Below are 15518 nucleotides of genomic sequence, written 5' to 3'. Positions count from 1 at the left end.
TTGTATGACTTTATTTACATGATGTTAGAATATGCAAAGTTAATCTACAGTTGAAAAATTCAGAACAGGGGTTGCCTCTGGGGTCTGGGGGAGGGATTCACTGGGAAGGGAAATGAGAGAACTTTCTGTATTCCATATCTTGATAGGTTACACGTGTCTATGTGTTTGTCGAAACTCAGTCAATGCATTCTTAACAAAAATTCTTTAAAAAAATATCTGCTTGTCCAAATGTTAAAGGCTGTAAGAAGTGCAATGAGGCACACAACTGTACAAAGATTATTAAAAATGTGACTTTAGTGCTTGCTTTGGCAGCACATATACTAATATTGGAACGATACAGAGATTAGCATGGCCCCTGCGCAAGGATGACACGCAAATTCGTGAAGCATTCCATATTTTAAAAAAAATAAAAATGTGACTTTTAGTCACAGGCTTTTTCTTTCTTTTTTTTTTTTAAAGACTTTTTATTGATTTTAGAGAGGGAGGAGGAGTGAGCAAGAGAGAGAAACATTGATATGAGAGCAAAACATTGATTGGCTGCCTCCTGCAGGCTCCTGACCAACCTGCATTCCAGGCATGTGCCCTAACAGGGAATCCAACTGGCGGCCTTTTAGTGCACAGATGATGCCCAACCAACTGAGCCATACCGGCCAGGACATGACATAATTTTTTATACTCTGTTTTTAAACATCTAACCATCCTGGCCACTCTATACCTGCCAAAAACCTGCGATGATAGCTGATGGCACCTCAGAGACCATTTCCAGGCATCTCCTGCCACCTCATTCCTCATCTCGGAGATGGACTGAGGATTGCTTGGGTTCATATTCACTTGCCTTTAGATCATCTTATTCATGTACAGAGTTAGGGAATGATGGCCGATTTCAAATAGGGAGACGGGTTATTAGGCAACATACCTATCAATCAGCTGCAAGTTTACAGTCCCGTGGTAGATGCCAGAGAAACATGGCAAGGGCTGGAAATGTCTGTGGCTACCAAGGTTATGCTTTCAGACAAGTTCAATGTGTGAAATCAATAAATAAACAGATATTTATATATACATGTATTTATATGTATATAAATATAAATATCAAAAGCACTGCATAATCCAGCCTCATAAATCTGTCAAAAATAGAACTAGGCCACCCCAACATATTATTGGCAGGTTTTCCCACATCACTGATGAAATCCATGCTTTCTCATCCCACGACATCAGGGTCAAATTCAACTCAAGAGATAGCCAAGGCACATCTCCATGAGAACAAGCTGAAGAGTAGAGTTTGCAGAAGCGCGAGAGGAGTGTCTCCACTGACATTAATATGTACCTGCACACACCAGTCCTCCGTTGCTCTCACCGGTTCGTCTGCAGACATTTCTTGATCTCGAGGGCCTCACTGAAATCCAGGGGTCTGGATAAGCAAACACATAGAGCATTTTTAAAAGTCAAAAGAGGTTGAGTAGCTATTTGCTTATAGACTAACTCATCCATCTAGAGATTGATCTCTGTCAAATTTCCCGCGATTCTGTTACTCTATTATTTATGAGGACTGTGGCATCATGTTTCAGAGATTCCCAACCAGTCAGCACTGATGGGTAGGCATTTTTCTTGTTCACTCAGTGGCAAGACACATATGTAATAAATTCTTAGGAACTTTATCTCCTTCAGTTAGACTCAACATAACTGCTGACTCAATGATTTGCCACAAAATCTGTCCCTGGATAAAAGGGAGGACCACACTCCACAGAAAAGAACTTTCTCATTAGTTCAGCATTTCCAAGAACAGAGCAAAATAAGGAACTATGTTCCATGGCTGAGAAATTGTGTCTAAATATTATTATACCATTTTCCATCGGTTCCAAATGGAAAAATAGCAACAGATTAATTGCCCACATAACCATTGGATAAAAAAAATTTTTAAACAAACTTTTTTACTTTCATAGCTGTAGATAGGAGTTATTAACCACCTGCCTTTGTAGTAAACATTATATAAATAAAAATTACGTTACAACCAGAAAATAGTTATTCATAGAATTGAACATTTATTCCCTAATAATTCTTCTTTGCCACTTAAATAAAGCTTGAAGTTAACATGATTTCAACTTTTTTTAAAATCCATTACCTCTAATACTAAGAAAAGTAGATGACAACACAGTATTTCATTGTAAATGAAGAAGGCCTTAAAGAGATTTTTTAAAATATACCAGCAGCATCCATTATCTCCTTATGAGGAAATAGTTAAGAGGGGAAAAAATGACAACCGAAATTGGAACTCAGGCTGTTAAAGGAAATGAAGGGACACAAACAACTATCAGCTGACAGTCCTGCTAGCTGATGCTCTTATGAGAGCAAGCTACCCTGCATGACAGACCATGGAGAGACGAATTAACATTTTACTTCTCTACCTCTTCAAACCACAGAAATGAGTGTGTCTCCAGAATCAGACAGTAATCAGACAAGGCTTAAGATCTCCCGAAGGGAGTATGTTTTGACCCAAATTTATCACGATTAGAAAAACACCCTAAAGAACAGAAGTGAGGCCCTGGCTAGTTTGGCTAAGTGGGTAGAGCATTGGCCTGCTGACTGAAGGATCCAGGGTTCGATTCCGGTCAAGGGCACATGCCTGGGTTGTGGGCTCGACCCCCAGTAGGGGGCGTGCAGGAGGCAGCCTATCCATGATTCTCATCATTGATGTTTCTATCTCTCTCTCCCTCTTCCTTCCTCTCTGAAATCAATAAAAATATGTGTATTTTTTTAAAAAAAAAAAAAGAACAGAAGTCAGCATAAACCAGCCAAAGAAAGATCTTCACTGAAGACAAACTGTGAGGTGCACTGTACACCCAAGACAAGTGAGACCTCTGGAGCAAGGCAGAGGCCCCACCGGTGGGGGCTGAGTACTGAGCAGGGCATGCACGTGAGGAAGCTGCCAAGGTCAGGACAGAACCACCACCAGGGCAGGAGGTACTAATGCCCAGCACCCACACAAGGCTAGGAGGGCCTGCTCCAACCGCCACGGACAGCCTCAGGATTCACAGGGCAAGGAGTGCATACAGGGTGTCCCATCAGTGGTGGGAACTAATGTGCCCTAGAATGAGCATGTTCCAGTCGGACCTAACAATTCTTAAAGGCGAGAATGGGAAGGATCCAATTATTTATAAATAACTCAGCTGTGTCTCAGTAAAAAGACTCAAGACTATTTAGATGAATACAAATACCCCGCACCCAACACAGTGAAAGTCAGAATGTCTGCCATGCCATCAAAACTGGCCTATAAAAACACTGCAAAATATGACCCATCATTTGGCCGTAAAAAAGATTGAAGTACTGACATGTGCTACAACATGGGTGAACCTTAAAAACAAAAAGCCAGATGCAAACAGCATGTCTTGTATGATTCCATTTATATGAAATGTCCAGAGAAGGCAAATTCATAGACTGGAAGTATATCAGTGGTTACCAGAGGAAGGTGGGCCTGGGGAGTCACTGCTAATGGGTATGAAGTTTCTTCCGGGGGTGATGAAGACGTTCTGGAGTCAGATAGTGTTGGTGGATGTACAACTCTATAAAAACCTCTGAACTGTATACTTTAAAAGGGTGAACTTTAAGGTATGTAAATTACATATCACAAAGCTGTCAAAATAAATGATAGAAATACATTGTGAAACGTCTATAAAAGGTGAGAGACAGTGTTACAAATGCTATGCTACATACAAATACACTGTAAAGAAAATTTAACAAATAAATAGAAGGTCAAGATTGTAAAACTGAATAGAAAAGGAAGACCTGACCATCTTCTGCCTACAAGAAACATAATTTAAATCTAAAGACACAAATAGATTAAAAGATTGGAAAAGATATACCATATTAACACTAATCAAAAGATTTTTTTCAACATATTTTTTTTTTATTTTCAAGAAAAAGGATTTTAAATATAATAATGTTACATGCAATAAACTTTAATATTTCAAGCAGAAGTGGCTCGGTTGGTTAGGGCATCATCCTTTGCACTGAGGGCTCAATTCCTGTCAGGCCACAGATCCAGGTTTCATGTTCCATCCCCAGTCAGAGTGCATATGGGAGGCAACTGATCGATGTTTCTCTCTCTCTCCCTCTCCCTTCCTTTCTCTCTCTAGAATCAATGAAAAACAGATCCTCGGGTGAGGATCAAAAGTAAGAAGACAATCAGAAAGCAGACGTTGTTATATTACAAACAGGAAAAAGAAAGACTTCAAAGCAAAAAGCATTACTAGGGAAAATAATGTTATTTCATTATGATAAAGAGATCAATTTTTAAAGAAGATGTTACAATCCTAGACATCTATGCACCTAGTAACAAGTTTCAAAATACTTGAAGCAAAAATGACAGCATTACAAGGAGAAATAAAAAAAGTTTACAAATTATTGTTGGAGATTTTAATACTCCTGTGTGGTTGCCAGAATTTTAAGAGCACCCCCAAAATTCTCAACCTTGCTATCCATGCCCTGTCTAATTCCTAGAAAAGACTTGAATATATGATATTTCATTCCTGTGATTACATTATGTTATATGGCAAAAGTGAAGGATTTTGCACCGATGGGATAACTTGTCAGTTGACTTTGAGTTAATTAAGAGAACTATCCTGAGCGGGTCTGACCTAATCAGGTGGGCCCTTTAACGTAGGATCTGGAGATTAAAGATGGAAGAAGTCAGAGACTCTCTGTCCTATTGGCTTTGAACAAAACAGGCTGCCATGGGTTCTACAGCTGCATGGAAGTGAATTTTGTCAACAACCACCTGGACTTGGAAAGCTGCCAAGCCTCGGAGGAGCCCACAGCCCCAGCTGACACCTTGATTGCATTCTTCTGAGACCCTGAGCAAAGGACCAGCTACATCTTCCCCAGGTTCCTGACTCATGGAAACTGTGAGATAATAAATGTGTGCTGTCTTAAGCCCAGTTTTTGGTAATTTATTATGCTGCAAAAACTATATACCCTCTCTCAGTAAGTAAAGAATATAGACAGAAAATCAGTCAGAATATAGAAGATTTGAACAACACTATTGAGCAACCTGGCCTGATTGACATTTATGTAGCACCAGACAACAGCAGAGAATGCATTCTATATAAGTGTTCAAGAACTGTTTACCAAGATGGAAAAATTAGGGGGAGTGATTTTACCAGAATATTGCAAAACACCACAAAGACAGAGCAATTAGATTTTCACAAAGTTTTAGGTAAATGAACAACCAAATGAGACTTAATTATTGTATTTAAATATTTTAAAATGCAGCTACTATAGAAGATAATGAGCTTCTATTGCGGGAATAGAAACAGGAGTGTTTTACTATCAAATTTTCCCTATAAGCTGACAAAAAGAAGCTGTCTCCTAGCCTGATGGCAATGAAAGACAGAAGATGAATCATTGCTTGTGGAAAGCAATTTATTTAGTCACTTCGGACTGCTGTTATTTATTACTTGTCAGCACATGCTGTTTGTTCGATTAAACATAAAAATCTGAAGTTCTCTTTTCTTTCCTACCCCCATCTTAAGTTAAAAAAAAAAAGATACAGATTTAAAACATTAAAAGAACATCTTAAGCTTCTTGTGTTTCTTTCTATGATGTCACTTTGGTGCTGTTTATTAAACATTCTGCCACAAATGAAAGATTACTCATTGCTTTGATAAGTCAAATTGAAATGCTTACAGAGACTAGATATGGAAATATAATTTGGGAGCTCTCCTTTCAGGATCATACAAACACAAAAATTTAAAACAAGGCATTCAGAAAAGTGTTCATTGCAACACTGCACTGAATTGTGAGGAAGCCAGAGGCAGCAAACTCATGGCGAACAAAAAGGTCCATTTCTTGAACTATTTCAGATAAGTTATAATACTCATATTTGTCACATACAGAGTATATATTTTGCTGTGACCATACCACAAGATTCTCACCATTTAACTGCAATCAACCTTGAAAAAACAATGACAACAAAACCTGTTCATATAAAAGTATTGCCATGAAAAATAAAAAAGATATTTGGAGAATCTGCCGAGAGTAATATACTAGTAAGCAATGTACATCAAGTAAACGCGCCACCAGCCCTGCCAAGCAGAAGGGCCTGCTATCCTTAATTACATTTCTCACTGAGTTTATACCTTTAAAATGTCAAACACAGCCCACGAGTTCAGGGCTAATTTCAGCTTTCAGTGATAAACATATCGTATGCTTCAAATAACATTAAGTGGCCATCCATCTACCACAGAGTACACAGGTCCATATCCTTTATTCTATTGCTTCAGTGAACAGAAACGACACGTTTTCCAGCAAACAAAGAGTTTGACTGCAATTAGGACTCAAATAAAATGTAAGTGCACATAACAGACATGTTCAAATGTCTGAAGACGGTGCCTCATTTATTCAGTAACTCAAGAAAAGAAGCCACCTACCCTCCTCACACCAACACAACTTCTTTTTACACATTTTACAATAAAACTTCTTTGCACACAATTGCACGTGTTCCTTGCAGGCTGGTTCATCATTAGACACATCAATTATCACACTGAAGTGTCATACTTCGCGCAAACAAAACTCCTGATGTGATGCTATTTGCCTCTGCACTGAACAGTCTCCAAGGACCACGTAACCATGACGTCTCTCACGCGAGCTGTCATTTCTCCCTATTGGTGGTGCTTCCTCTGCACATCTCCCAGCACTCCCCACCGCTCCAACATCTTCTGAGCTTCAATAATCAGCAACCACAGTTCATGCACAATTCTAAGATACTGACACTTTATAACTTCTTGATTATACGCACTAGATCGTGACATCATAAATATATCAACCAATGGCTTTTAATTTGTGCAAATGCTTTTCCTCCAGAGGGTTTGCTTTTTACCTTTCTCCTCTTTACACTCTTGCCAACACCGAGTATCTCGTGTGTGTGTGTGTGTGTGTGTGTGTGTGTGTGTGTGTGTGTGTGTACATGCGCCCGGGTGCATACGCATGTGTGTACTCCTAATTTGTCAACAGATAATAAGTATTGAAAGTTAGAGGTTACATCGAGATGGTGGAATTCTTCTCTACACCTCCTCTCCTGTCCAAGTTATCTGCAATAAACTTACAATGCTACATGTGAGAAAGAAAAATAATTAGGAATTAGGAAACAAAGCTTTTTTTAAAAAAAGCCTCTGAACTCCAAATCATCTAGAGGAAGAGAATTCATATTTGAATGGCATGTGCAATTATTATGGGGAATGATGAAAGGAGGTGGCATAATGTAAAACTTTAATCTTTTCTTGTAATGAAAAGACACTAATTTAAAAATAATTTTTTTGCAGTCATATGCAATAAACACTCAACATGTTGGCATTTTGAAGTAGACCTTTAATAGCCCCTCCAATCAGAAATTCTGCTTCTCTGGTTCACTATTATAAATTTTTCAATTATCTACACTAAAAATGAAAAACAGATTTTTAAACAAAGTTCTTTTGACATTTAAAAAAATTTAAAGTGTACAGGTTGAGAATACAACAAAGAATAAAAAACTTTATCTCAAATAATGATCAGTTAAGGAAGAAAGTGCAGGACAGGAAAATGGCAGAAGAGCAAAGGAAAGAGTTAATAGTGAGGTGGAAGAAAAAAGGGGAAAAAAGACCAAAAAGATTTACTAAAAAAGTTGGTCAGGCCCAGCCAGTGTGGCTCAGTGGTTGAGCATCGACCTAGGAACCAGGAGTTCAAGGTTCGATTCCCAGTCAGTGCACAAGCCGGGTTGCGGGCTCAATCCCCAGTGTGTGACGTGCAGGAGGCAGTCAACCTATGATTCTCTCTCATCATTGATGTTTCTATCTCTCTCTCCCTCTCTGAAATCAATAAGAATATATTTAGAAGGAAAAAAAAGTTGGTCAGGTAGGGCTGGTTTAAAGTAGACACATCAACCAAGCTAATGTGGGGAGCCTCACCCCTGTTTCCTATCCATTTGGTAGTTCCATAATTTCTAAATATAAACCTCGTTTTCCTACCATTTAAACCTCTATTTTCTGATAATATTCAGCTAATAAAGGCAAACAATTTAAAACTAATTTATAATATGTGCTTATAATTGATAGCTCACTGAATTTCTATATACTAACAATGAAATATTAGAAAAGAAAAGAACAATCCTATTTACAATTGCAAAAAGGACAAAATACCTAGGAATATACTTAACAAATAAAGTGAAGAATCTGTACACTGAAACTATAAGACATTGTTGAAAGAAATTGAAGACACAAATAAATGGAAAGATAGTATATGTTCATGGATTGGGAGAATCAACATTGCTAAAATGGCTATATTACCTAAAGCAATATACATATTTCATGCAAGCTCCATCAAAATCCCAATGGCATTTTTCAAAGAAATAGAACAAAAATTTCTCAAATTTGTATGGAACCATAAAAGACCCTGTATAGTCAAAGCAATGCTGAGGAGGGTGGGGGAGGAAGGCCAGAAGCATCACAATCCCTGACTTAAACTATACTACAAAGCTACAATAATCAAAACAGTATGGTATTGGCAGAAAAAACAGACACACACACCAATGAAACTGAATTGAGAGCCCAGAAATAAATTCACACATATACGATTGGATAAAGATGTGGTACACACACACAATGGAACACTACTCGGCCATAAAAATTGATGAAATACTGCCATTTGGGACAACATGGATGGATTGTTACAGTATCAGACTAAAAAAAGAGAAATAAGTCAGACAGAAAAGAACAAGAACCAAATGATTTCACTCATATGTGGGATATAAAACAAAAAGCAACAAATGAACAAACAAAAACTCATAGACAGAGAGCAGAATAGTGGTTGCCAGAGTGGAAGAGGGAGCGGGAAGAGGATGAAAAGGATAAAGGGGATCAAATATATGGTGACAGAAAAATATATAGACTACAGGTGGCGAGCACACAATAGAGTATACAGCTGTTGGATAACCAAGTTGTACACCTGAAATTTATTAATGTAACTAACCAATGTTACCTCAAGAATTTCATGTTATAAACAGACTGACCACTCACAACATTTAAGCACGTGAGGAAGAACCATAGTTTAAAGGTTCCTGAATTCCCAATCAATGCACCTAATACAGATTCATTTTAGGGTCCAAAAGCTATTAGCAAAGTGCCCGTCCTTCACTTAAGGCTAGCAAGCTCTTTAACAACATCAATTAACACTAATACACAGATGGAAATATGAAAACCGAGTTCTTACAGTTGTCATCTGTTGACATAACCATGTTCTATACCAGGATGGAATGATTCATTCACTCAACATGGAAAAGAGTAAGTTATGTAAGACTGATTTTTTTTTTTTTTTTTTTTGCCATAGGTTAAAATTCACATGAACTTCTGACAAAGGATCTACAGATTTGGTGAGGAAAGATGGCATCTTAAGATACCTTTGAAACAGAATAGCCAATTGTATGAATCCGTATTTAAAAAACAAGCAGGGATGATTACGTGTCCTCCACAGTTTCCTCTCCCTGCTGTCTTTGAAGTAATTGTCTTTGGATCTTTCTCCTGTGACTACAGCAGCAGTATGACTAACCTAGTGTGCAGCTAAAACCTTTTTGCAGGCTTCGGAATGTATAAGTATTCCATTTACATTTTTAATGTGAATGACAAGAACTATAAAACATGAAACTTGTCCCAACAAATGCAATATTTTATTATTTAAATCTGGCTGTAAATAAGATAAACATAATAAACACTTTTTTCATATTAGATTTGTCATATAAATAAACATGAAGGTTTATATATCCATGAATAGGCCAAAGGACTTCATAATCAGATTTTAATTTGGTATCTTAGTGTTTTTGATATTATATTCTCTTCTGCCATGTTTACTAATAGAAAAATCCCACAGATAAGCTATTACACAGGTGTTTAATACCCAAAAGGTTGTTTTATAACTATCAGCTACATCAAAGGACAGGGAGGAAAACTTTAGGTGGTAGTATATACTGAAATGTTCTGAATCTCATCTCAGGCAGGTTTTTCATTTGTGTCTTTCTTTGTTTATTTTGTGAGCATGTTATAATAGACTAATAAATGTGATAGGAAATAATACCAAATTTCTATTAAGGTGGTGATTTTAATTACACTAAAGATAGAATTAAAAATATATATTTTATCCTCACCCTATGACATATCTACTGATTTTTAGAGAGAGGAAGGGGGAGAGGGATAAAGGAAGAAAAATATTGATATGAGAAACATCGATAGGTTGCCTCCTACCATGCCCCAAGCCAGGATTGAACCCGCAACCTAGGCATGTGCCCTGACCGGGAATCAAAACCACAACCTTTTTGGTGTACGGGATGACACTCCAACCAAGCCAACTGGCATGGCTAAAGATAGAATCTTATTAAAAATCCTACATCAGCCCTCTCCAGTTTGGCTCAGAGGATAGAGTGTCGGCCCTCAGACTGAAGGGTCCCAGGCTCTATTCCGATCAAGGGCACATGGCTGGATCCCCAGCCCGGGTTGGGGCATGTTCAAGAGGCAACCAATCACTGTATTTCTCTCACATAAATGTTTCTCTCTATATATCTCTCCCTTTCCCTTCCACTCTCTCTAAAATTCAATGGAAAAATATCCTCAGGTGAGGATTAACCAAAAAGAAAATCCTACCTCAAATGTATTTTGAGGGGAAAATCAGTTACCTACCAAAACATGTAGTCGGTTCTCTTGGACTTTGAGAAAATAGGTTCCAGACTGAGAAGATATACTAAAACAGAAGGGTGATAAACAAGTATAAGTTGTTCAAAGAAAAAAACACACAAAATCTTTTAAAACTTCTAAAGAATTTTAAAATAATGTTAAAATACTGGTCCTTTGAATCTATAATACCATACGTTTTTTATATAAATGAGTTTTAGTCTCAATAGATTTTAAAAAAATCCTTAAACTGACATTAACTATTATACCTAATGATGCTACATTCCTTTGCTAATAAGGAGCAGAATTAACTTATTTTGCCTTCAGGCTAACAACTGCTCCTACCAAGTAGAAAAAAACAGCCTTTGGTTTTAAAATAAAATAAAAATAACTTAAAAAACTTAATAAAGTCTTGTCATAATTAACCAAGTAACTTAAAGAATACCCTGTTGCTGAGGAGCTGATGCAGCTGAGCAATTTTATAGCCTGCAGCGGTGCCCTAAGTGGGGCAAGACAGTCTCAGATCTCAAAGACACCAGAGGCAGATGGGAAAACTGCCTCAAGATATCCTCTGCAAGACAGCGAGTCCCTCTCCAGAAAAAAAGGCAGATGAGAAAATGTTGTGACGGGTCCTTACCAGGCTGCCTCTCTGGCCGTGTTCCTGGGAGGACCTTAGGGTGCTGCTCCAAGACTAAGGTTGGTCAGAGGTCAAGCTCTGCCTGCATGGCCCAGGCCTCACAGGGCATGTGCAAGATCCCCAGGACACAGGACGGAGCCATTGCCCGACAGCCCCAGAGCATGATGCTATTTTTAAAAGGAAATATTCAGAGATTAAAATACAAAAAGGCCTTTTGGATATTAAAAATAAGATTGGAAAAAATGTTAAAAAATAAAAATATGATAGGAAAAAATTTTTTAAATCATTTTTTTAAAATCATCAAAAAAATTTAAAATTTTTTTGAAAATCAAAAACTGGAAGAGAATATTGAGAATATATATAAGTAGAAGAAAAAGGTGGAAAGTAGAAACAATAAGAAACAGAAAGAATTTGAGATCTTGCTTTCTGGAAATTGTCATCAATTTGGCTCAAACAAACTCATAAAAATTCAAAAAGAAAAAAGAAATTGAAAAATCAGGCCTAGATATCAATATCTTAATAAAAGGAGTTCCAGAAATAGAGATCAGAATAAAAGTAGAGGGAACTTATCCAAGAAGCAATACTTTAAAACTTCCCAGAACGGAATGACATAAAAATTGGCCGCTGAAAGAGTCCACCTTCAATGAAGGAAAAAAGATCCATCCAACAGTTTCTGATTTGAGGACTAGGATGGAGCCTGGAGAAAAGGTAAATCTGATCATTTCCAGTGTAGGCTCCCCTGCTCTTACCTGGCAGGGTTTTCACATGGCCAGGGTATGAGGCAGAAAAAAGGGGACCAGGAGTAGTATCTTTAAAAAAAAAAAAAAAAAAATCCATCCTCTGACACATCATCAATAAATTTCAGAATACCGGGAATAATGATAAGCTCCAAACAGCTTCCAGAGAAACAAACAGGACACATATAAGTAAACTGGAGGCCCAGTGCATGAAAATTCATGCACTGGAGCCGGGGGGGGGGGGTGTCCCTCAGCCCAGCCTGCCCCCTCTCACAGTCCGGGAGCCCTCAGGGGCGGGAGGCAACCCAGTGATCAAGAGAAGGCGATGCCCCCATCACACCTCTGCTGCTGCTACTGCCGGCAGTGCAAGCCTCGGCCGAACCTGGTTACCTGAGCCTCGGGCGGCCCTGGGCGGCTGGGCAGCCTCCATCAGCGGCTTGCCTGCGCCTCAGGCGTCGGCTGGACAGCCTCTGTCCGAGGCTTGCCTGCGCCTCGGGCCGGCCCTGAGCAGCTAGGCAGCTGCCACCAGAGGCTTGCCTGCACCTCGGGCCAGCCCTGGGCAGCTGGGGGGCTGAGGGGACTGGGGGACTCTGGAGGCAGGCGCACAGAGTGGCCGGACCCATCTGGGAGCGGGCCCGGCTGTGCTGCGTGCCTGCCACCCTGGCAAGGCTGAGGGGACTGAGCGCCGCCATCTTGTGGCTGTGGGCGCTGCTATCTTTGAGGGCATGACAGTCGATTAGCATATTCCCTCCTTATTGGCTGTGGGCACTGCCATCTTTGTGAGGGCATGTCGGTCAATTAGCATATTCCCTCTTTATTAGATAGGATAGAATGAAAATAACAAATGACTTCTCAACACATTTGGTGAAAGCTGGAAGGCAACAGTGCAATGCTGAAAAATTCAGGACAATGGCGTCCAGCTGAAACATTCACAGTGTTTCAATTAAGTGTATGGATAGAGCAGAGCCATGCAAGTCACACCAACCAGTCAAGACAATTCACAGTTCATGCATTGTTTCACAGGAGGCTGTTGCAAGAGGTCTGCCATCACAATGAGGGAATAAACTAAAGGAAGACAGAAGATTCAGGAAATGGGATATTCAACGTAAGAGGTGAAGAGCAACCCATCCAGATTAGCAAAGAAGTGAGAGCTCCAGTGGGAATGTCTTGGCAGAAAAAATAAAAAAGATTATATGGCCTGCTGAGAATTTACACTTCTGAAAGGTGTTATAAATTGATGTCTACTACAAAGAACACTGAGCAAATAAAATAATGTTACTTATATAATTCCAAAAAATTGAAAACAATAATTGGACCAAAGAAGGAATTATAGATACCATACATACCCAATTACGAATAGCATTTACATAGTCAAAACAGTATAAATATTAAAGGCTAACTTAACCAAAAAGTGCACTGCAACGGCACTTATATTGGAAGGATGAGGGAGGGAGGTATGTGTTTAGGGGGAAGGTAGAACAGAGTTTAACCTTCATATTCCAAATAGATCAATAGATACAAACTAAACCTAAAATATCACAAAATAGATAATAATCATGTTACTTAAAAACAGATATAATGGAAAAAATGGCTAAAAGATTTGAAAGTGTTTACCTTCAATAGCAAAAGCTGATGTAAAAAGAATAGGAAAAGGGAGTACTATTTTTCATTATAAGCCTTGGAAAAAAACTCTTTTTGACTTAACATTATTATATATTATCTTGAAATAAATAAAATACAAAATTAAAGATAACCTAAGTTTATAGGCCAAAGTAATTGTAGACAGTATACTTACCAAGTTATCCTGACAATAGACCGTAATAGGTAAAAATAAAACAACACCACACTGGATTATTGTTCATATCCAGCAACTCTATGGGACAGAGAGAGATTAACTGGATTGCTTAATTTTCAATGGGAAGAAGGAAAGAGGTAAGTACCTGAATTTAAAAATTTCCCAAATTTTTACGGTATTCTGTACTAGAATGACAAAATATTATAGCAGAAAGAAATCATATATTGGTTAACAATTTATTTCCCTCACTTTATTTTTTAAAATATATTTTTATTGATTTCAGAGAGGAAGGGAGAGGGAGATAGAAACATCAATGATGAGAATCATTGATTCTCTACACAACCCGGGCATGGGCCCTGACCAGGAATCTAAGCACAACCTCCTGGTTCATAGGTAGACATTCAACCACCAAGCTACACCGACTGGGCATATTTCCATCCAAGGTAACACAGCTGGTTTAGACAGAATCAGAACCTTCTGCTCTTAACTCTCAGTCTTTTCATTTAACTCCACTCTTTTTATTGTATCACAATGCTTTTTTTTTAAATTTAATTTTTATTGATTTTAGAGAGGGAGAGAAGGAGAAACATCCATTGATGGCATGCACTCTGACCAGCGATCAAACCCCCAACCTTTATGTGTACAGGAGGGTGCTCCAGCTAACTGAGTCAGGGGCCAGAGCTGCATCACAATGCTTTTTAAAATGATTAAATATCCAGGAAATGTACTTGAGTTCCTACTAATATATTCATTAGCATTTTTTGTTTTAAAAAGGGAGTGTACTTGAAGATAAAATCTAGTAGTTTTAAGTTAAAGCATATTGGTCTTTTACTTTTTAAGAACTAAACAGGTACAATAAAGGAAATCTATAACTGAACTCTCTTCTACTTTTTATGATGAACAGAACTATGAAATTTTAAAACTTTTAGGCTGCCAGCTATATTTGGCCCAAATTATGGGTTCACCCCCGTTTTATCTACCTTGAAAACAATATTAAAAAATACATAGTGTGGAGCAAAAGTAGGTTTACAGTTGTGAGTATGCAAAAGTTTATTCTTGTATTATTTTTGTATTTTCCATACAATTAACTGTGAACCTACTTTTGCCCCACCCCATATTTTATCACAAATTGTATTACCGTTCAAATGACTCTGAACACCTCTACTCAGATAGCTAATCATGCCCTGGGATCTAACAAATTTATTGAAAGTAGGTTTTGGTAACAAGATATATTTTAAAAGGATATATTGTCTGGTAGTTTTAAGGAATTGATGGTGCTCAACAAAAGGATTTGAGGAGTTTAGGTGATTTTCCATAATTAGTATGTTACACAGGTAACATGATAATAGGTTTTTAGGATATATGTTAGTATGTAAATTAGTAGGAGCATCAAAAACTGGGCCACGGTCTAATCAGTTGCCACCTATCATTCAAGATTTCAGCCAAGTTCCTAGTCAAATGGGCTGCTTTAAATGGAAAATTAGGCTGCCAAATTTTTTCTCTTTTAATTAATTGAACATTGTCTAGAAATTTTCCTTACCTTGGCAAAAGAAGGAGGAATGAGATATAAAAGGAAGTAGCACCCATATCTTTTTTAGTCAGTCTATTCTACACTTAAATCTATACTGTAACATCCTTGAGTTTAAGATTCTGAAGAAGACGAAACA

At 38.0% G+C, this 15518-nt stretch overlaps 1 non-coding gene across 1 annotated transcript; it reads left to right on the top strand.

The window, feature by feature from the left end:
- The first annotated feature begins 296 nt into the window (after positions 1–296).
- LOC114227273 (U6 spliceosomal RNA) lies at positions 297–400 on the top strand. The gene has a single exon (XR_003613324.2). It is a non-coding gene; the product is annotated as a U6 spliceosomal RNA (small nuclear RNA).
- Positions 401–15518: the final 15118 nt, after the last annotated feature.

Source organism: Eptesicus fuscus, chromosome 15 (genome assembly GCF_027574615.1).
Source record: "Eptesicus fuscus isolate TK198812 chromosome 15, DD_ASM_mEF_20220401, whole genome shotgun sequence".
NCBI classification, from domain to species: Eukaryota; Metazoa; Chordata; class Mammalia; order Chiroptera; family Vespertilionidae; genus Eptesicus; species Eptesicus fuscus.
Note: the sequence above shows the minus strand (reverse complement) of the source record. Positions and strands in the feature narration are given on the sequence as shown.